Raw genomic sequence first — 23,417 nt, 5'->3', positions numbered from 1 at the left:
AGTTGGTATACAATACCAGCTGTGGGATTTTTTTCCCCGTTTGTCTCTGCCAGACAATACATCACATCTGTTAAGCCAATTTTGATTATGGCATTATCAAAAACATATGAAAATGCTTTGAAATATGTTATTTTAGAACTAAAATGGCACAGGAAATTGAAGGGTGCTTATGTGAAACAAGAAAATTGCATCAGGGCTTCTTCATAAAATATACGTTTGAGACATTATTCAGAGCTTCTGAAAAAGAAGATTAAGAAAGCAAGCCAAGCTAACTCGCCTTTTCTGATACAATTGGATACACAATATATTTAAGACAGAGATACTAATTCTGATATGCTAATACTGTATAAAACCAATTCCTATTCCCATTTCCGCCACCACCCCCAGAAAAAATAAAATCCTGAGCTTCTTCCTCTGCCTGTTCATCCTCTCTGCCCAGTTGCCGGTAATGGAACTAACCCTCAGGTCAGCATTGGGGCCAGGATTTTACATCGACTGTTCTATGCCATCTCTTCAAGTCAGTTTACTGTTGGTTTCCTGCTATTCTATATATCATGCGAGAGATGGATATCAGGATACCACTGCTGTGTTTCCAGCTTCCTTCATTTTACTGGTGCTATGGTATCTGCATTTTTGCCTAAGCATCATGAGAAGTCAGGATTAAATTACACATTATGAAGAAAAAAAACACAGAAAAAGTTGTAAATAAATTTTAAAGCACTCAAAAAACCAGTGCTGCTTAATATTATCCATGAGAAGACCAGCTGCTCTGCCAGGAAGGATGCCTAATCTAAAGCCCATTCTCAGAACTCATCTTTATCTGAGAAGCTGCTATGATACCCTTGGATAGTAAAACCAACATTCCTACATGACTAAAAGTATAGTATCAATTCCTGTAAAAATAAACAGGCAATTTACAAAAATATTAACCCAAGATTTGCAGCATTTCCAGATCAGAAGAGTTTTAGAGTTTCTGGGTGAACCTCAGAAACATAATTCTGTGTTTCTACATCACTGCACTTCTTCATTCTATCCACTTTAGCAGGGGCATTTATGAAGCAGTAGCTGCCTCTTAGGGTAATTTGGTCCAGAGGATGGTCCCAATCTTGTGTCTAAATCCCCTAAACCACCATTTCCCTCTGCAGGAGCTACACCCATCCTACAGGACCAAATTCATATTTATGGATAAGCAACAAGACATTTAAAGGGTCTGGATATAGTGAAAACTACTTAATCAGTTAAGATTTAAATCTAAGCAGTTACGCAGTTACCAAGACTCTGAAACTGTCAGAAAATTGCAAATTAGTTTTTTAAAAAAAAAATTAAAAATCAATCATCATGTAGTGGACCTGACAGAAGCAATTTATATTAGCTTTTTTCTGATTTACAACAGATGTATAAACCATTCTGGTCATTACAAAGAAGTTCATCTTATTCTATTAAATGTTAAGTGGATTGTTAAAATTTATGTCAAAATATGCTGTAGCGTTCTATCTTTGAAACACAAGCCAAATTTACTCTGGTTTAAGCTATGCACATGCCTGAAAATCCATTGACTGCAAATAAGTGTAGAACTTGGCTTAGAACAATCCCTCAGTATTGATTACAGTTTCCATTGGTTTATTTTTTCCATTTATTTTAATTGTTAGTATTTGCGTATTATTGCCACAGATGTTGGCTTAAAAGTCCCAGAGAGTAAAATTATTTGGTTATTGCAGACTTCCTTCTGCCTGTTATCCTAGCAGTGATACTGATTAGTGAGACACTAATAACTTGGTCTACTAAAATGGCACGGGGAGCTTGGATTTTCCTATTTGTCATTTCTCAAGTGCTGCACACCTCCTGTCATTTTTACTCAGCTTGTGATCTATTTCATTAAATCTTACCAGAGATTCATGTATCACTCCAACTCATATTAGTAACCTACTGACAATTAGAAGTATTTAAAAAAAACCCAAAACAATATAATACTGACACCAAGGGCTAAATCTGCAAAGGAACCTGGGCCACCAGTTGACCTTGATTATTATGACCACACTCACCTTGGTCTTCCTCCCACCCAACTTCTCATGGCTTATTTAAGCTCAGGCCCTTGAGCTATGTGGTAAGTGCACCCATACCTGGCCTTGACCTTTGCTGTCCTGACTTGCTGACTGGTTTTCCTGGATGAACCTCAGCCCTATGTTGTAGTCGTGTCTCCAGCCCCATCTCCTGCTGCTCCTGACTGGCATTCCTGGGTGGACACTGGGTTTATTTCATTACCTCACCATATCTGGGACTGTCAATAGACCCTAAGAGTAACCCAGCCATGTCCCCTGATATTTTGGGACTGTGTCCTGGCTGCTGGGGTGACTGCCCTGCCTGTGTCACCCTTGGCTCCCAGCTCATCCTCCCTCTTGGAGTCACCCTGCTCTTGCTGACATTGGATAACTTTCCACCTAGCAAAATCTGAAGCTTCAACCTAGGAACTGAGCACTTGGGGAGAGCATTTACAGAAAGCAGCACACTGGGTTAGAAGCTCTCCCATGCAGACCATAAGGAATGATTAGGAGGAGAGACACAAAAAAGAGGTAGGTCTTCCTGTAGTTCAGAATTAGCTCTCTTAGAGCTTATGCATAGGAAGAGGCATACTGGAACAGATCAGAGATTCATCCAAGCCATCATTTTGTCTCTCTCAATGACGAGTAATAGATGTTCAGAAAAGCATACAAGAAACGGCACATATCAAAAGATTCTTCCGTGTATATGCTTCTGGAGGTATATAGATATAGGGACCTCTGAGACAAGGTGACGTCAAGTTGCTGCATTTAATAGCCCCCAGTTGACATACCCCCTGTGATCTTTTGAATCCGTTTAGATGTTAGAGCTCTACAATATCCCACAGTAATGGGTTCCATTATTAAGTTATCTGTTGTGTGAAAAACTGCAGCTTTCCATCAAAAGCCTGCTGCTTGGATGCTTTCTACTCCTTGCGCCAGTGGATCAGAAACCAAATCTCAAGCAAAACCACAAGAAAACCTGAGGCAAAGCAGATCGAGAGGAAAGAGGAGTAACAAGCACGAGTGACAATTCCCAAGCTGTAAAGTAGACAAACAGCATTACACATGTCCTCCTGTGCTTTTATGATTGATATAACCAGGCTATGCATTCCAGAAAACATGCTGCATGCAGCTCAAGAGCCTAAATAAGCCAAAGCTCTGAGGAAGAGCAGGCCAAAGTGACTTGTGTTTTTTTTTTTTTCCCAGCAGAATCCAAGTGACAGAGTTCAAATCTGGATGTGCTTTATTTGTGCGCGAGGTAAACACACGAGCCAGTAAGGGTTCCTGGGTGAAGTCAGCATAAATGCAAAGCATGCCTTCCCACGGAGCACGCTTTTTTGTGAGAGCAGTAAAACAACAAACAGAGCTGAAAGAAATAACAAGAAATAAAATACTTTGTGTTCTAATCTATCGTGAGTGTTTATCTAGTAAATATGCAGTTCAAGTGCCTGAACCATCCAGATTGATTTAATTTAAAAAAAAAAAAAAACTTCTGTTCAGACCATGTTCCAGGGAAGGCAGGTTTAATTATAATACATGACATGTCGCTTCCCTGGCTGCACAGCAGAGCTTTCAAACGGGGCTTTGAAGGCCTCGTTTTACTGGGAGGAATAGCCCACTTTGATTGCCCAGGCAACGGAGCTCACATCGCGAAACAAACAGGAGTTTCTGTCCTTCACACAAGGCTTTATTATTTATTTATTTGGATGTCTAGTCACTTTGGAAAATGTTCGCTCTGTCGGAAAAAACTCCCCGTGCAGCCATTTTCACTTCTGTTCACAATCAACACATCACGGGCTTTTTTTAATCTTTAAACAGTAGCCGGTAGCATTTCAGCAATTACTGGCTGTCGGTCCATGCTCACCTATTGGCACTCGCTTACAGTTTTACTCTGAAGTGAGACAGATGGGTTAACATGACTATTAAACAGAAATTAAACATTCTGAACTATTTTAGTAATCAGGTTGTTCAGTGAAGCCAGTAGGCATCCCAAGGGCACAAACAATTTCTTTTTTCGTTTCTAAAACATACTATTTTTCCCTCTGAAGAGGGAAGTCTGAAGAATAGTCTCACTGATACTAAATGTCATTTAACACGTGAGTAATGGAAGTAGTCAGCACATACTCCAGGTTTAACTATTTTCCTTTCAGTTCGACAATGTGCCTTTAAATATTACCTAGTTAACCAGAAGACTTCAAAAGAACAGACTGTCGTCAAAAAATGCTTTAGTAAATTCAGTTAGTACAAATGATTATAAAAGTATTTGAAGACATACTTCTTCCCACTTACACCAAAATTATTTAGTTAAATGATGAAATCAAAATTACATTTGCCTCTATTTTCAGTACTCTTAAAAACTTAGCTATTTTCCCCCTACAAAAGGGAAAATACAGCCTTCATAATAACCCTGTGAATTGCTTACTCAGAACGCGAATATTTTGTATGTTCTGCATTTTTGTAGGTCGAATTCCTGCTTTAGCTCTGTGTTACTGTAACGTTCAGTACAGTCAGGTCTGCTGTGGATCTGTTAAATTATTTCAAGTCTGCAAGGAATAAGAATGTCTTGGATTAATGTTCTGCTGATATTTAACCTTAAAGGCTATGTTTCTGAGAAAATACCAGTACCACCCCCCCAATACATGCTGCTGCTTTTAGTGGCATAACAAAGCAATTGAAGATAAAACAACAGACAAAATCTGCAGTTTTTATATTGGACTTCTCCTCAGCTCTGATTTCACCCACGCAAGACTACCATCAGCATTATTTTTTCTTGTAATGAGGCCAAACAGTACTCGGTTTTTTCCTACTGACTTGCAAAAAAAAGTATATTGTTGATTTACTATATATTATTACGTATTTAAATTTTTGTGTAGCTAAAAAACATCTGTGAAAATTTGTGGCTTCTGGTTATACCAGTTTTGCAAAATTCTACTTGCCACTTTCTTCAGGGGCCAGTAATATTTTCTGATAAGAAAACAAAAACATCTTAATGTGTTTCATTACTGTAATCTCCAGATCCAAAGGTAGGCCAGATTGATTTTAATTTGTTCATTTCTCTACTAGATTAAAAGACAATGTATTACCTTGAAATGCTAAAACAAATGCATGCACTAAAATAAAGAGCAAAAATATCATAACTCAAAGTCTGAAGATCAGGGTCATGAGCCATCTGAACTTCCTGACTGAAACCATGGGATTCCTCTGTAACCTAGTTTAGAGTACTCCTAAACCTAGCCTTCCCCTGATCCAGTCCTACCTTAATGGTTTTATTAACGCTGAGAGTCCACTTAAATGCAAAATTAAGCTATCCTGTAGGAAATAATTGTCCATTCAGCCTTATAATCCTTCTGAAAATAAGCCTTCAATTTCATCAGCCTCTGGAAGACAAAATCCTATATCATAACCCTAAGCCAGGTAAGACTGCAGAGGCATCAGGAAACATCCATCTTTGTTCAGTTCAGGCACACACCTCCATGCAGGCCTTTATTTGCAGTGCTTCAGACCCCCACGCTAATTTAGTCTTGATCATTCCTAAAACCTTTTCCCAGAAGGTCCAAGATGCCAGAGTAACTTGCTAACCCTGGCAGAAGTCTGTGCCCAGAGAGCACTAGAGTCCTGAATTTTAACATCCAACATCTAACTGCGGTACCAGCAGGCACTCCAGGAACCCTATGGAAGCTACAGGCTCCCAATTTCTTTGACCAACCCTAGCAGATTTACATATTAATGTAGTAATTAGTGAGATAAAATGTTTACAGGTACAAGTCACCCAGCAGCAAAAAAAGCTGCAGGGGCTATTTGCCTGACAGACTTTCGAGCATCTCATGCTCAGGAGACACATATCCTGATGCTACAAGCCCTGGCTAGATTTTTACGTGCAGGACCAACACTCTGGCCTGGAGTATTTTTCTAGTATTCCCGGATGACCAGAACCGGATTCACATTTTAAGAAAACAAAGGATTTTTTTCATGTTAACACATGAAAGTTTAAGGAACTTTCTGGAGCTGAAGAGCAGGAAAAGCTGCCATGGAGATACAGGCTTAGTCTCTCAAGACAGGCATGGAAGCAACACCAATAATTCCCTATGTTTAATCAGTATTTGTGCTAGTTGCTGAATGTAACTGTTAGCAGATGCTATAAAACCTACAAATACAGCTAGCAGGTTACGGATAAATAATCCATACCTGCATAACACCACACTTACTACCACCACGCTAGATAATGTTCTGATACATTCATTTCTATTCCAAGTTTGGAAACCTGTGACTGGTTCCCAAAAGAAATTTGTCTTGTTTTAAGATTAAAGAAAAATTGTGGTCACCTGCAAGCCTTAACTGCTGTGGAAACTAAACGCAACACAGAAGAGAACATTGTCTGCTTAGACAAGTGCTGTGCAGACAAAAAACCCCGAGACAGCAGACTGCAGTGGAAACCTAGCGAGGGTTCCCTTTCATTATTTAAATAATTCACAGAATGGTACTGATCAGAGAAGAGGTCTACAGCTTTGATCTGTGGTTTATCAATTTCATTTCTGAATTGGTATATTACACCATTTTGAAGCCTGAGAATAGGGATACAAATTCAGGAATGACAAAGCCAAAGAGCAGATGATTTCAGGAATAATCCCTGTTGAACAAATTATTTTCAGTGGTTATTGTATCTTTGTATTTCACCAGCTGAGATCATCTAAGACAGGCAAAGTGATACAGTCTCTGTTTGTGTTAGCCTGAGAATACCAATAATATTTAAACTGCAGCCCCCTAAACCTCTAAGATCTAACCGTCTTCTGATCTCCAATCAGAAGTATCAAGCCCTTTATTTCTCCAGGGTTTCATTAAAGAAAAGTATTGAATTTCTCCAGACTTCAGCAAGAAGTGCAGAAGCAGAGCCTCTCTAAAAGCACGGCTGCTCTCCAGCCGTGTAGGCTGAGCTGCCCAGCTCTGGGCTCCCCGGGCTCATGGTGCCGACTGCCATGTCAGTCTCCCATCGTTGGTGACCTATGTTTTGGTTTTTTAATGAATCAGCATCCCAGGGATAAGCCTAACCAAACACCACTAAAATCAGATCTTCCAAAATGGCTGGAGTTCTCCTAATTCTTCCCTTTCCCCCTCATGCTTGTCCTTTTTCTTTAAGAACGTATGGAAAGTAACATTAAAAGGGTGGAGTTCTTTTGTGTTTTAGGAGAGACCCAGGTCCATCAAAAGAGAAGCACATTTCCTCATGTTTTATTATACTCTTCCAACAGAAGACCAAATTAATTTTCATTAGTTCAATATCACTTTGATATCTCTGAATTGCCAAAAAATAAGATATTTGCAAAGTGTAGGAATAATGGAGATTATTATTAACGATTACAGGGCTATTTTGTTAACTGTGCTTTCCCACCTCAAAAAGGTGTCATGCATATCTTCTGAATCTCCCAATTTTAGGAAATAAGGTGGTTAAAGCTGCTTGGATTCCAGATTAGGGGGAGACCGGGAACTGAAACACAGAGAAGTAGCCCACATTTTGCATTGACAGCCATTCATAATTACTGTTACTTTCAGCTAGCAATGACTGTTGAAGAATCAGTGCAGGATTACCTTGCAGGAGTCAGTTGTGCCCAAATCATATGTGATTACACAAGGCCAGAGAAGAACAGGTTTTTGTCTTTTTTCCCCAGGCATTGAACTCAGAGTAAGGGTTGAAAAAATGGTTTCATTTGTGTTGTTGATAAATCCATACTTGAAAAAAAACAAAAAAATTACAGACCTCACTGTGAGGACACAAATCACATAGAAATGCGGAGGGAAGGTAGAAATAAATTCTGTGCTGAAAGAATTTAAATATTCATTGGAAAGCAAAAGCAAGAGTTTTACTCTTGAGTACTACATCTAGCTGTGGGCTCCCCAGCACAGGAGAGCTGTTGCTGCCGTACCGGAGGGCGTGCAGCAGAGGAAGGGCCACCAAGATGGGCAGGGGGCTGGGGCCAGTGGCGCACCAGGAGAGGATGCGGGAGCTGGGCTTCCCCTGCCTGCAGGAGGGAAGGAAGGCTAAGCGGGGAGGCTGGTGGGCTCTTCGACTATCTCATGGGTGGTCGCAGACAACACACAGCCAGACTCTTCTCAGAGGTCCACAGTCGAGGCAGGAGGCAGCAGTCACAAGCTGCAGGAAGGGAAATACCAGCTGGACAGAAGGAAAAAATAATCTTCCTGGTGAGGGAAATCAGACGCGAGAATGAGCTGCCCAGAGAAGTTGTGGGATCTCCAGAATTTGACTGGCCAAGGCCCTGAGCAACCTGATCAAACTCTGGAGTTAGCCCTGGTGAGCAGGGGTTGGACTTCCAGAGGTCCCAGCCAACATAAGTTATTCTGTGGCTCTGTGGTACAGAGGTAGTATGTACAATATTCTTCTGGGATATTTGAAAGCCTACTCCAAAAGCCATTTCTTATACAAAATGGAGTAGCTCCAACAAGAGAGACAGTGTATGTTCGTACTGGCAGGTTTTCTTCGGGCTGGTTTTCATGCTGTGCCCCAGCTCCTGCTTAAACTCCTGTATTTGTCCGCTAGAACCACCTGCACTTTTCCTAACCAGGTCTCTAAGGTAGCTGGTTCCAGATAGGAAAATCCAGGCATAAACTTCTATTGCACTTCCACCTGAAAATAATTAAAGCTCAAGAATATTTTAATAGGATTGTGCATTTTTTAGGTCCTCAGAGACAGCCTTAATTACTCTGATCTTTTGCAGGCACTTTTAGTTAAAGCAAATTGAGAAACAGCATCATCTTATCTTGCAGTTCACACTGATTTTTATATAGTTTCAGCAGATGCAAAACTCAGCCCACAAACTTATCATCACAGTCAGCACAATCTGCTTGCAAGAGTCCACGTTTGCTGAACTGTTTCCACTTCAGTTAAAAAGAAATCAATTAAAAAAAAAAAAAACACAAACAAAACAAAACTGTGCTAAGGGTACTTAGGGTCTGTTCACGGACTGGAATGAAATGTTATGTTAAATATCCTGAAGCTAGCTCTAAACAATCTTGCACATTTACACACGTGACCATAGTATTGCACAGAACTATTAGGAACCACCTCAAAAGTAACAGAGCTGAAGTAGCACAGTTTGTGCCTGGGAGCAATTCACCATATACAGCACCTTCCCAGCGCGTTGTATCAAATGTATTAGAATCATAGAATCATTAAGGTTGGAAAAGACCTCTAAGATCATCGAGTCCAACCATCAACCCAACACACATGCCCACTACACCATGTCCCTAAGGGCCTCATCTACACGTCTTTTAAATACTTCCAGGGATGGTGACTCCACCACTTCCCTGGGCAGCCTGTTCCAAGGCTTGACCACTCTTTCAGTAAAGAAATTTTTCCCAATGTCCAATCTAAACCTCCCTTGGCGCAACTTGAGGCCATTTCCCCTCGTCCTATTGCTAGTTACTTGGCAGAAGAGACCAACCCCCACCTCGCTACAACCTCCTTTCAGGTAGTTGTAGAGCGCGATGAGGTCTCCCCTCAACCTCCTCTTCTCCAGACTAAACAGTCCCAGTTCCCTCAGCCACTCCTCATAAGACTTCTGCTCTAGATCCTTCACTAGCTTTGTTGCCCTCCTCTGGACACGCTCCAGCACCTCCATGTCCTTCTTGTAGTGAGGGGCCCAAAACTGAACACAGGATTCGAGGTGCGGCCTCACCAGTGCCGAGTACAGGGGCACGATCACCTCCCTGCTCCTGCTGGCCACACTATTTCTGATACAGGCCACGATGCCATTGGCCTTCTTGGCCACCTGAGCACACTGCCGGCTCATGTTCAGCCGGCTGTCAACCAGCACCCCCAGGTCCTTTTCCTCTGGGCAGCTTTCCAGCCACTCTTCCCCAAGCCTGTAGCGTTGCCTGGGGTTGTTGTGGCCGAAGTGCAGGACCCGGCACTTGGCCTTGTTGAACCTCATACAGTTGGCCTCGGCCCATCGATCCAGCCTGTCCAGGTCCCTCTGCAGAGCCTTCTTACCCTCGAGCAGATCAACACTCCCGCCCAGCTTGGTGTCGTCTGCCAACTTACTGAGGGACAAGTCATCATATGCTACAACCATAGCATGTCACGAAATGTCAAAGGCACTGCCATATTTCAGACCCTCTCAGATTTCTTAAGGACAACTCCAAGGTGACCTTGGAAATGAATGGCACTGTGTGATCTAAAGAAGAGTTAAAAATAAACAAAAATCTTTTAGCAACCCTTGCTCACCTGCCAGGGGTGCATGGGGAGAAAATTTGGTCTTGGTTCTTCATCAGTTTAACTATGAACATATAAGCAAAATATACCATGTATTGCCACAAGAGTGTGGGAACACCTTTCTTGTTCTATGTGTGGTCAGTCTGCAACAGTTCACAAAAAGCGAGCTAAATGTTGGATCGAGAGGGGAAGGTTCTTCATGTCTCAACCATTCTTGCCCTGCCTCCAAACAGAAGCTGTAAGCAAAGGATGAGTACAATAAAAATACAGTGAAAACCAAGTAATCTGGTGTCCTTCCAGTGAGGAAAGCTAATTCTTGTGGACACAGTTCTACACTGGCACTGCTATACTGCTGCTACTTCTAAGAAAAATTTAGCCAACCCTAGCTTTGTGATTACCTATAAGAAACCCACCGAGCAGGTGTTTGCATGATTTTCTTGAGCCCTCTTAAGTCCTTTACATGATAAATGCTCATGCAGAAAGTAGTATTAGGGTGATTCACATGCAAAAAACCTTCCTAGGCCAAATATAACGTCAAAAATCTCACCTTTTTTTATGGTTACTACACTAACAAGTATCCAGAGACATACTTCCTGGCTGATACAAGATGTATTTTGCACGCTGTAGAGTTTAGCACATGATGGTGTGTTAAACTGGAAATTCACGTTTCTAAAGAAATAGCAACAATGAAAAGCAGCGCTATACCTCCCAGAGCCACCGGCACTAACACTGCTTTCCTGTTTTTGCAGGCTAATGTCTTTCAGCACCCAGACTCTTGTGTGTGTGCACGCGTGCACCTCCCAACATACAATTTGTTTCATGAAGAAGAAGAAAAAAAAAGAAAAAGAAAAACTTTGTGCTTCCTGCTGCCTTTATTAGCCTTATGTTGCATCTGTGCAATGTAGAAGCCACAGCCATGGATCAGCATTGCACTGCACAAATGGAACAAAAAATATTTCCTCTGCCTCAAATAATTTATAATTTAAGCCTGTAGGGCAAATGATAGTGAATGCTAAAGTATCTTGCTAGCCAAAAACATAAACAGCTGCAAATACATTCAGTTCCAAATCTTCCTGAGTTTTCACTCATTCCTCACTTGAGGAGAAAAACATAGCCATGAGTGAGAACCCTTAACTAAATGAGGAGAGAGTTAATCTACCTTCCCTCAAATCCCACACAGCATGTGAACAAAATCAGGGCCATTTGTCTTGCCTGTCTCTGATGTCTGCCTGCTTTGCAAGGCTGTTTGCCTCCCTCCCTCTGCCTGTCTGAAGGAACTTTAAGTACTAGAAACCAGCTTAACGAATTTACACAGAAAATAAATGGTTTACGTGTGCCAAATCGTAATCAGAATTGGGTGTATAATGAGGTGTAAGGCAGAAAACACTTCAACAGGCTAGGAAGTAACTTGGAGTCCGAGTGAATGATGGAGGAGAAAGGGCCCTTTATAGAATATATAAAAAAAGAGTCAAAATGGGTCAATGAGAAGTAAAGACTTGCGAGAAAACGGTGGTGTAAATAAGCCTTTGCGCAACATGTAAAGGAAAACGAACAGCTCTAGGAGCAGGGGTGCTAATGAAGCCAGGTTTCTGTCTCCTGCTTGCTGTCTTAGGTACAATTTCTGACTAAAGCTTTTGCCACCAGGGAGGCATTTTGTGAGGCCTCTCCTGCCTGGACTCTAATAATGAAGCACGAGCTCCGACTGCTCGGCAGTAAGAGAACCACATTTGTTCTGCACCTGTATCTGCCTTCCTGTTTTGCATGGGCCTTAGAGAAACCTCACTATTAAACTGTATCGAGAGTAACTGATGGATTCAAAAAGCCTCTAGGAAGGGAATGGGTACACAGGCAAACACGAGTCCCGCACAGCACGGTCTCATAAGCCTCCATTCCCTCAGGGCGGGGGGGAGGAGGAGGGAAGAAAAAAAAAAATTTGGTAGAATAAAAATAACATGGCATCAAATGAATTAGGTCATCCACATCACGTAAAAATGGACCCAGGAACTTTTAAAATGCACAATCATCCTCTGCTGCCCTACATCCCACTTCACATCCATTTGTTGCTACTCCTCGTTACACCAAGGTGAACTTCAGTGCATGATTCCCAAAACCAAGGACCATATGACAATTTTCAGCTGATGGTAATATGGGCTATCAAAAAAAAGCATTTGCTATCTAAATTATTTGAACTAAACATTTTAACACGGGTAAGCATTTTATCTTCTTTAAAAGATGGTATGGTAAATCAATAACTGCAAAATGTTATTACATTGAAACAGCAGAAGGTATATGTAGAGCAGGGTCTGATCTCTGTTAGAAAGTTAAAATTGTCATACATTGGACATTATTAAAAGAACCTACATGCAAAGAAGAGTCCTGCTGCTAATGTGGTGAATTGAACAGCCTTATAGACTGGCATTAGTCGCGTACCAGCACTCAGCACTGTCTCACAAGCAGAAGTCACCCTTAGACCCCATTCTGCTATGTCCCTGCCTTCTACCACACTGCTTAATTGACCATGATCTGAACTTTTCTGTGCAGAAATCACGGTGACAAGAAACCTACACGTGGCTCTACTTCTCTTTCTTTTCAAGGTACTCCTTTCTTTGTAATTTCTCCTTTGCAATCATATTAATCTGGCTCCTTGCACTGCTATGGTAATATCTGCTTCTGCCTGGTCTGGGAAAGAAATCCGGGATTTTCTGGGCTCCGAGAGAAGGCAGGGGCAAGCCAACTGCCAGACTCCCGCAGGGATAAAAATGTTTATTTGGACATCGTGCTGGTGCTGCAGATACTGGGATGAACTCAAGCGCACTGTTTCTGAGCTGTCCCACCTAAAATAACGAAGGACGGGTGACAACTGGGAGCTGCCCACAAGATTTGCCCTGACAAGGCTGCAAGTTGGGCAGTGCAAGGCGGGTGAGCAGCATGCTGGAAGGGGACCCCAGCATTGGAGAGGCTGGGCAAACACACTGCCAACACACAGGAAACCACCACCTCTCCAAAAATTAATTGAAATCAGAAACACCCCCACATAGAAATTCCTGAGTCAAGCTAATGGAGTTCAAATAACTCACAGGGTTGGGTTTGTTTTGTTTATCTTTTTTCCCTTTTTTTCCTTTTTTTTTAAAAAGGGCTTTGATCTAGCACCTCAACCTCTCTCCACTCCATCCCACCTCTAAGCCCTGTGGTTCCCCCTTTTCAAAATGGCAGCTGAACAGGGGCAGGGCACAGAAGGAACTGAAGAACCAGTTTCTCCTCTGTTGTTTATGGGCTGTTATTGAGACATTCTCAAATACATGCTTCCAGCAGAATATGCAGGTAGGCATTGTAGCAACACAGCTGATGCATTTGAAGCAGAAAAAGAAATATGTGGAACACATAAAATCAGCCCTGCAAGCAGGTCCAGTCATCCAGAAGACAGCTTTTTCAGACTAAATAAATTGTAAGGTAAATTTGTAACATAAACATCTGAAACGCAGTGCTTTACTGCTCAAGATCTCGCAGCAAATTACCTGCATGCTGTGCTTGGGTTTAAGGGTAAGAATTTAGACATTTTGTTGCTGGGTCAGGAGGACTGACTTTGAACTGGCTCCCAGCACTAAGCAACAGCACTGTGTCTGCTTGCAGGGTTCTGGGTTGATCTTGGCCTGAGTATCCATTCTGTCCTCTGGCACAGGCTTACGTGCATTTTCGAGAAGATATTCAGGCTTCAAACTTTGTACACTCATTCCTATGGAGAGCTGCCTTGTCACCTCATTTACTCTCGGTTGTAAGCAAGTTGGCAGCATAAAGCACGTAGATGATTTGAGCAGTTTACATTCTCTGATCTCTGGCTCCTTTCCTGGGTCACGTATCAGTCACAATCTTGTGTATAAGTTTACGGTGATTTTTTTTTAACACCTGTTCAATTTAGTTTATACAAGATCAAAATCAGGAGAAGGAAAAGATCTGGCTTTTTTTTGTTTTTAATTTAAGAAAGTGCTGCATGACAGACAGCTCATTTACACTGCTGTCCATTGGCAAATTGTTATTACAATATTTAGACAAAATTGTCTTTTTGGCAGCTGTTCATTAGTGGTAATTATATTACAAACAAAATAATTGGGTTTAGAACTTCTTATTTTATTTTTGTAGGGATTAAGGAACAGAAATGGCACCAAATGCATCAGAGTGGATGGATACCTAATTGGTAGTAGTTGAAGCACAACAGATTATCCAGTAGTTCTTTGTCAGATGAGCTACAGTAACCAACGGTGTGGGCTCTCATGGTAGCGTACATCCTCACAGCTCACATCTATCAAGACGCCATACAAGGCGGCTTCACCACCTGTCGTCTTTACGGTCCTCTTCTCATCCCTGCATCCAGAAAGCATGAAGATCCTTGCAGGACCTAACACAACCACAGAGCTGCCAGCTGCCTAGATGGAGCAGAAAAGGAGGGGGCGAGAGCCCCCTGCCTCTGCCCTCTGCTGTCAGTCAGCCACAGATCACTAGTGGAAACTGCCTTCAGCAGCCTGGGGCTGCTCGTGCCCTGGGCAGTCTCAGAAGCAGGTCCTGTCTCCTAACCTCACGTTCTGCCTGTGCCGTGCCCAACCCCGCAGGAGGTCCCAGTCTACAACTGTGGTCACTAAAGAGTGCTGCCAGGCACGTAAAAAGGCTTCTGACTGCTGTTCTTCCACCATACTTCTCAAATATAGAATCGGATGGACTCATTCAGATTTTCCCTTCTGGAGAGGGAAATACAGTAACCAAAGAAAACCTCACCTTACCCAAAAAACCAGCAAAACAAAACCTCACCTCTCCATTTACATAGAAGCCTCATGTTTCTGTCCTTGTTTCAGAGACTCACAGAAGTAATAAGGGCTGGATTTTCTACTGATCATTTCCCATGGGTCTCTCAGGACCTCTCTTTTCTCAGTTTCTATACACTTTCCATCAACAATGCTCAGTAATCAGTTGAGAGAGACTTCTTCGGTAGGTTTCTTCCTGGATTAATTTTTTCTTGTCATTTTTTCTTGTTCATAGCTACTCACCTCAGTGACTGAGCGCTACTTTCGGTTACACCATGTTTAAATCTCCCCCAAGTTCTCCTGCACTTGTTTGGGCAAACGAAAAGTTTACCCACCAGTGTTTTCAGTTTTCCAGACTAGCACGAGCTCTATCTAACCACTTTGAACTTCTCTCTACTAACTCTGTGGCCCAAACTGGCATGAAATAAAAGTAAATTTTACTATGGAGAAGGAGAAACTGACAGAGGCAGCACCTTTATATTAGACAGAGTTGCAGAGACAAAAAGATACTATTTGTAAAAGTATGATAAATTCTTGCTTAAAGGATGATCGATAGCTAAAAATATTGTTTTAGCATACCATTTCTAAATTTAGGACATCTAGAAGGGTGCATTATTAATGACATCTCTTGTGGTTCATTATTTCTGTGAGGAACAAAATGACTTCATGATTTAAAGATGAGAAGATTCTACACATATAAGCAATAGAGTAAGCACGTTTAAAGTTATAAATCTTACACACCTGCTCACACAGAAGCGCAGTTTCAGTGGATGAAGGGCCTTGTGCAGCTCTGTCCCTACCATGAAGTTGAACATTCCTCAACAAAAAAAAGATTTATTGTGCATCTACAACTTGTGCTTCTTGCACAGATGCTGTATTTAGAATCATGGGATAATAGAAGTCCTAAGGGGCCTCTGTAGATCACCTGGTCCAACCCCTGCCCACACCAGGGCTAACTCCGGAGTTTGATCAGGTTGCTCAGAGCCTTGGCCAGTCAAGTTCTGAACATCTCCAGGTTCTGAAAGTCTCCCTGCCCTGCTCCCCAGCTTGGTGTCATTGGTGAGCTTGCAAAAGTTAACTTTGTCCCATCATCCAGGAACAAAGACATTAGACATTACTGCCACCTCTGTTGAAACCTAAAGAATATCGCTAGTAACCAAACATCAGCTGGCTTTTAATTGCTGACCATTACTTTTGAAGCCCAGCAGTCCAGCCACTTTGAGACTTACCTTGTAGTTCACCCATCCAGTTTTTATGTCTCCAGTCTGACTACAAAGGTACTGCAGGAGACCATGCTGCAAGCTGTGTTAAACTGAAGGTATGCCCACTGCTCCTCCCTCATCCCCTGAAACAGTCACTTCATCACAGAAGGGAATGAGGTTTGACAAGCAACGTTTGTTCTTAGCAAATCCACACAGGCTGTTCCCAGTCACCTTCTCCCTAGAAGAAATAACTTCTAGGAGAGTTTGCTCTGTGATCTTCCCAGGGACTGACCAGCTGGTCGTTCCCTGGCTTCTCCTCCTTCCTCTTTTTGAACACGGCTGTGATGTTGTCCTTTTCCCGTGATGGGGAACCTCCCCTGACTGCCACAACCTGCCTAGGACGATGGTAGTGGCCTCACAATGACATTGGCCATGTCCCACGGCACCCCATGGATGCATCCCATCCAGTCCCACGGTGCTGAGCGTGGGCACTTTGCCTCAGTGCTCCCTGACTGACCTTCCCCTGCTACTTCACTCCCCGACTCTGCCCCTAGGCAAAGGGACCAGAAAGAGCAGAGTGCAGATGAAAGCAAGGGAGGCAGCATTTTTGCCCCCAAGACTCCCACGCAACTCAGCAGCAGACCTGTACACAGAGTTGTTGCACATGCACAAAATGACCAGGCTCCATAGAAGCACATAATCTGGTACATCCTTGTAGTGTTGGGCATTCTCCAGCTGGCTTCTGCCAACTGGCTGTAGCAGACTACTCACTAAATCACAGGGTCCCATGAAACACAGGCAACGCACACACCACTGGCTCTGTTTACCAGTGCAGGGCTTCTGCCTGAGAAGCCCAAGCAACTAAATATGAAATACGTGCTTGAACCGTAGTTTTATATATAATACTCCATTTAGAGAAGAAGAAAAGGAGATTTCCACACACACACACACCCATTTTGAAGCAATTGTTCATAATTTGGGACTCACATTTCTAATGTGTGAAACTATTAAGGTCTATGGGACTAAAAGAAAACTGCAATCACAGTTTATACAGAGGTCAGAATCTATCCAAAATTGAAGTCATAGGGCATGGAGGGATTGTATTGCATATTTTTATCACTTATTCATACTTACTCCAGACTGTCATCTCAATGGAGTGCAAATACTACATTTGCAAAAGATGGTAGTTCTTTGTATGTAATAATACCTCTTTCTTGGAGACACTTATGAATTTAAACTTTAAAGATTAAAATTATAAAATCCACTCTAAACAGCTAATCTAACACAGAACTGTACTCTTTGTACCCAGTTTATACTGGTGTATTTAATAATATGCACAAATTATTCATAATGTTAGGTGTACTTTATAAATTCGTTAAAATTTATGTGGAATTAAATAGACAAAATAAGTATATAACTAAATCCTTACATAATTTGGACTTTGCCTTAGGGAGGTGTAAATGGGATCCAGTTGCAGTAATCTTCTGCTAAACGTGGGCTATCAAGAAGACAGAGCTAGACTCCTCTTGTGCTACAAAGAGAAAGAATGAGAGGCAATTTTTGAACATTGCAGCAAGGGAAATTCCAGATGGACATAAGAAAGAAGTTTTGGTTAAGCCCTGAAACAAGGTGCCCATAGAGACTGAGAATGTTCATCCCTGCAGATATTCAAAACTCAGTTGGGCAAAGTGTACATACATATATCTGTACATTAACTGTGGGTTTAGAATTTATTGTAGACTTTTGAGGAGTGTTTTTTGGACAGTATCCTTGCCCTCAGCTCTGAGACACTGCATTTCTTGCACCTGGTCCTGCATAGACCTTCAAGGATTACCATAACTGATGGGTGCATCTTCACATACAAGTGATTTTCACTCTAAGTTATTCTCTGCTACCTGGGGAGAGAGAGAAGCATCCATTTGGAAACTGAACAAATAAAATGCTAGGTTTTTCAAGGGAAATGTTGGTGACAAGAAACATTCAAGAAGAGTCTGTATTTGTGACTCCCTTTTCTTTTAGGGTGGCATTATCTTTATGCTCTGATGGAAAGTCTTCTGACTATCTCGACAGTCCGTAGGAGTGAGACATAGTGAAAACATTTATATCCCCGTTATGCTTAAAAATCTTAATTGTAAATGTTGACAGGACTGATCCTCATTTACACTTGGGTGCCATTTTTATTGCACTTACAATGTAAAGATGATCAAGCATTAAGAGTTGGAATTGATAAATTTTTAATATGCTCTAGTACGGAAGGACAGAAAAAGCCAAATGAGGGATTCAGAACACATTCCGATACACATTGTGGTACCTCTGCCAGAATTAATCGGGCTTTGGCCTTCTAAACATGAGATAGCAGCTAGCCTAAGGCTCAGAGAAGGGTCTAACTCTTCCTCTTACTGAGATTGCTGCTTGATCGGTACTTGGAATTGTATTGCTCTTCTTCTGTTTTCAATTTGGAGTAGCTAAGCTGAAGAGACACCACTCAGTCATATTCTACGCTTCAAGGTTCTCCTAGCAATCAAGAGGATTGAAATTTGAAAGCAGTACATTTAAGGATATGGCTAAAGGTCCTGGATTTATCAGATTAAAAATCTCACATGCTGCATGTCCTTTTACCTCATGGGCTGTTATTACTGCTGTTTTCAGGTTGTAGGGTTTTTTGTTGTTGTTGTATTTTAATTATGGTTATTCTCCTTCAAATAAATTATCATTATGTCCTCAAGTTCCTTTAGCACATGATCAGCCTCTCACACATCATTTTCTGTGAGATACTATACATCAACAATGCAAATTACTGCTGACAACTTGTTGACTCACTTGCCTCTTAAGATCTTGCTCTTTTTTGTTTTAAGCCCATGTGAAAGAAGTCCAATTAATCACTCTGGATAGAAAAGTCCTGGTTAGACTTCTCCCAGTCTGACTTAATTCAGCCTCTCTGCAAAGACAACTGTTAAAGCTCTCCAGTTATTTGTGACAGGTATATTTACTCATTAAAACCTGTAATATATTGGCTTGTTTCTTATTTACCTGTACTATACTCAATTATACATCTGTAAATATAGAGTAAATGTTTGAATAAGTAGAAACACTTTCTGTATACCATCTGTAACAAGGCTGGTGTTGGACCCACTGATTTTTAATCAACATGCTTAATTTAAGAGCAGTAGCAAATCCTACTTCAGGTGTAAGTGAATGCCATATCAGAAATATCGCCTTATTACTAGTAACATCCCATTTTTTCCCCAGAGTGCTTCTGACCTATGTTTCCCTAGTTATGTCTCGGAGCGCTCTGGATTTCATTTTAAGAATTACAAAAGCAACATAATTTTATTTTAATCTCATTCAAATTCTAAAAATTACATTATGATGCTTTTATTCTCCTGCACGTTTAACAGGAGGAGGATTTTTCCTGAAGACAGACATTTTAATCTGCCCACATTTGCCACCAGATTCACCAGGGCTGTCTGGTGGACATGTAAATACGGAACTGGTTTAAAATCGTACTCCAGATACAATCTCTGCTTTGTATCTGTTTTGTCCTGTCCTGCTGGCACTGTTGAGTGGCTTAGTGTGCTGGAGATGAGCGGGAGGGAGCCTTTTACCTATAGCCCACTGAGCTGAGCTTCTTACTGTCTCGTGTTAGCTGGAGGTCTGTTCCCAGTGAACACGCGCTCACACAACATCGTGACTGAGTTTACATCCTTTACACTCTTTCCACAAAGTAAGCCTTTGTCCCGAATTCATCAGGCCTCATTGAGGGCTGTAATGATGCCCCGAAACTGGATAGCATTTGTTAGATTTTTAGTGCCAACTTCAAGACCTGACTAGCGTGTGGTGTTTTCCGAGTTGGACTTCCTATCTCTCTTCTGTCTCAAAACAGGTTGCGTGTGGCTGAGATGGAGGTAGAGAGGTACAAGGCAGCAGAATAGCACTGCATCCTCCCACGATATCCTGAAGGCTGATATCAAGCCACGGAAACCTTCTTGAAAAACCACATGATGACTCAAAGGATCAACATTCAACCACAGAAACACAGAGGAAGATGGTTAGAGATATTGATAATATTACAGCGTTAACTTCATGTTCTAGTGTTTATTTTGAAACCATCCACATTGAAATGCTTTTGTGAGCAATACAAAACCTTATTCAAGAGACATGGAAGTTTACCATCTTCTACCAGTGACTGAGTAATCAGTTTTTCCTCTACATAATACTGGGAGGACTGCGCTGTTTCACCTAGGTTTTCAGTTTCCATTACAAAAACCTTACATCAACTCAGCTGCAATGCTTCCCCCCCACCAGCCCCCCTTTATTTTCCCCATACAGAATCTGGGAATATACACAAACGCAGTCCTGCTTCCAAGAACCTTCTTTTACTTAAGAAAAAGGCATGTTCTACATTTTCCTGATACAGGCATCCTCTGTGATTTTTGTCTACAGATTATTGATCCTCCAGATATCCTTTCACAGGCTCCAAATTTTCCAGCTCTCAACCTCTAGGGATGTAAGCTAGATGAGATCTTCAGACTGCCTTGCAACACCATTTTAAAAGAGCTCAATGACTTCTACTTGTGATTTGAAAGTCAGGCTGTTTATTGCAAATTAGCACAATGTTTTGACTCCTAAAAGGCATATAAAATCCAAAGTAGCCACTTTCACCTCTGTTAGTCTTCCAACAGAAATACTCTTGTTCCTGTTGTTGAATAACTTAATTTTGAAAACTACAGTGTATGGCCTTTTAATATAGTTCTCTACCTAGAAGTTTTTAATGAAACATACTTCATTACAGGGTTTCATGCAGTCTGGTAGATGAATCACTGTGATTGCAAAAATTGCAATGACCTCATGAAGATGAGGATTTCACTTGATACGTTGTGGAACAATGGAATATTCTTGATTATATCGTATTACAGAGTTCATAATTTCAAATATATCTCTATGGAAAAGGTCTCATGTAGAGATGGGGGCTTTTCCTGTGTTGACAGCCCCCTTTATATTTGATGATTAGCACTGATTCTGTTCTTAGGAGACCTTTAGCACAATGGTCTAAGTATGAAAACCCAGTTAAACAGCTAAACCCAAGTAGTGCTCAGGATTTGCTAAAACAGAAGCTAGAATTGGGTTGTTGTTCCTGGTAACAATACATACTCAGTATCTCTAGAACGTATTGGGTTGCAAGGTGTCATCTAGGGACACTGTCCCTATTCTGGGACATGTACTATAAAAGTTACAAATGGCCACCTTGTCTCAGAAGGATGGATGATATTAATCTATCAATGGATGATTATGATGCATGAGAGTAGGTCATGATTTAATATTTAGTAAGTGCATTGTATGCTATCTTGTGCCACAGGACACATCCAACAATTGCTATGATTTACATTTCATTAATTGTAAAAATTATCAACACAACCGTGGCCAAGAATTAAGTGATGTATATTTTGGTGCACGGAGAGTAGTTAAGAAAATGAGATTTGTGCTAGAACCTACACGACAAATTAGAGGTTGAGAAGTAATTGATTTTTTTTTTCTTTGGCAGAGATATATCTATACCATCATTTTATCAGCTACAGTGTTGTCAGCTAAGTACTCTTAGAGAGGTGTTGAGCATCCTTTAATTGTAAGATTCACTATTTGTTTCCACAAAGACTAGGAGAAGCATGCTTTATCACAGTTGTGTTTGCTACTTCCTAACACAGTTAGACCCCAGTTTTCTTAGATGTTTTGAAAAGGAGTCCACAATGTCATGACTATAAAGAACTAAGATTATATGAATATAAAAACACAACAATGCCAAAAAGAATACCCAGGGACTGGGTGGATTTTAACTCCAGCAAAACCTGAGTAAATTCTCTCTCATAAGACTCACGTGAGATCATTGAGTTAGAAGGAAAGTGATGAAAAAGCTTCTGAACTCATATGAATATACTTTCACTGCTCTTATGTGTTATGCAGGTCTAATTCTGAACTGCAGATGTCCAGTTATATTAATACTGGGAGTACCACTTTCCCAGAAATGCAAAATTACTTGAACACCTATGATTTTTTCTTATGGCTTTTTAAACGGAGTGGTGTGAGACATTAAAAAACACTGCATAGCCAAAAATAAAAAGACTGAGTTGCCAAGAAGAAATAAGTGTCCTGCTGTGTTCAAGTCCACTAACCTGGCACTTCTGTTGTTTCCGTGCCAGGTGTCAGGATGTCTAAGCTTGATTCATAAGGACTGCCAATTCCAAAATGGGAAAAAAACCATCTGTTTATGAGCTTTCAAAGTCCAGGTGCAAGGCTCAAAATGAAAAACTCCCACATTCTTCTGCTTTATCACTGATAAGCTTGATAATGATCAACAAGTCCCTTCCTGTTTGGAAAATTTCTGATAAAACATTCAAATCCTGGACCCATCAAGTTAAAGACCAGAGAGCCATGGATTAAATTTCCTCCCAGTGAAGCAAATGTTGATAAAACACATTTTCCACTGCATTCTCTCACAAGAAGTAACAACAGTTTTATACCATGAAGGTATTATAAGTCAAGCAGGCCATTCAACATACCCGATGGCGTGCATTAAAAAAAGTCTTCCTGGGATCCTCTTGGAGGTTTTCACGTACAAGCATGGAAGACTTGAGTCCTAAGGGTATTCACAGGCTAGCGGCTGATACATCTACTTTGTAAACATGTAATATATTGTCATTACCCAGCATACTTGAGGAAAATAACTAATGAAATAGTTGTCCTGGCTTCTCAGCTAGGTAGTAGCTCTCCAAAAAAAAAAAAAGCATAAAGAACTAATTTCAAAGGACCATGATCTCCCAAGGACACACTGTAAGAGGAGACTCTGAAATCATTATTTACCTCATCAAGCTTTCCCTATATTCAAAGAGAAGAGAAAATTTTAGGCCCAAAACGAACAAAATATTTGAGAGCAGTTAATTTTAAGCAAATAAACAAGCCTTAATTTACATTAAGTATTAAGCAAGCGGTTAAATTCTTTGCTAAATCAGTATGTTTTGAGAAATCAATATATTAATGTTTTTGCTATTTCAGAATTTTGTCAGGATTAATATAGGATTAAATAACATATGGCAAAACTTTCTTCCTATTCATACACAGAAATACCTTCAAGTGCTCCTCTTAAAGCTTCAAAATGCTCAAGCTC

The sequence above is a fragment of the Calonectris borealis genome, chromosome 3 (genome assembly GCF_964195595.1).
Source record: "Calonectris borealis chromosome 3, bCalBor7.hap1.2, whole genome shotgun sequence".
NCBI classification, from domain to species: domain Eukaryota; kingdom Metazoa; phylum Chordata; class Aves; order Procellariiformes; family Procellariidae; genus Calonectris; species Calonectris borealis.
The sequence above is the reverse complement of the archived record's forward strand: the minus strand, read 5'-3'. Positions refer to the sequence as shown.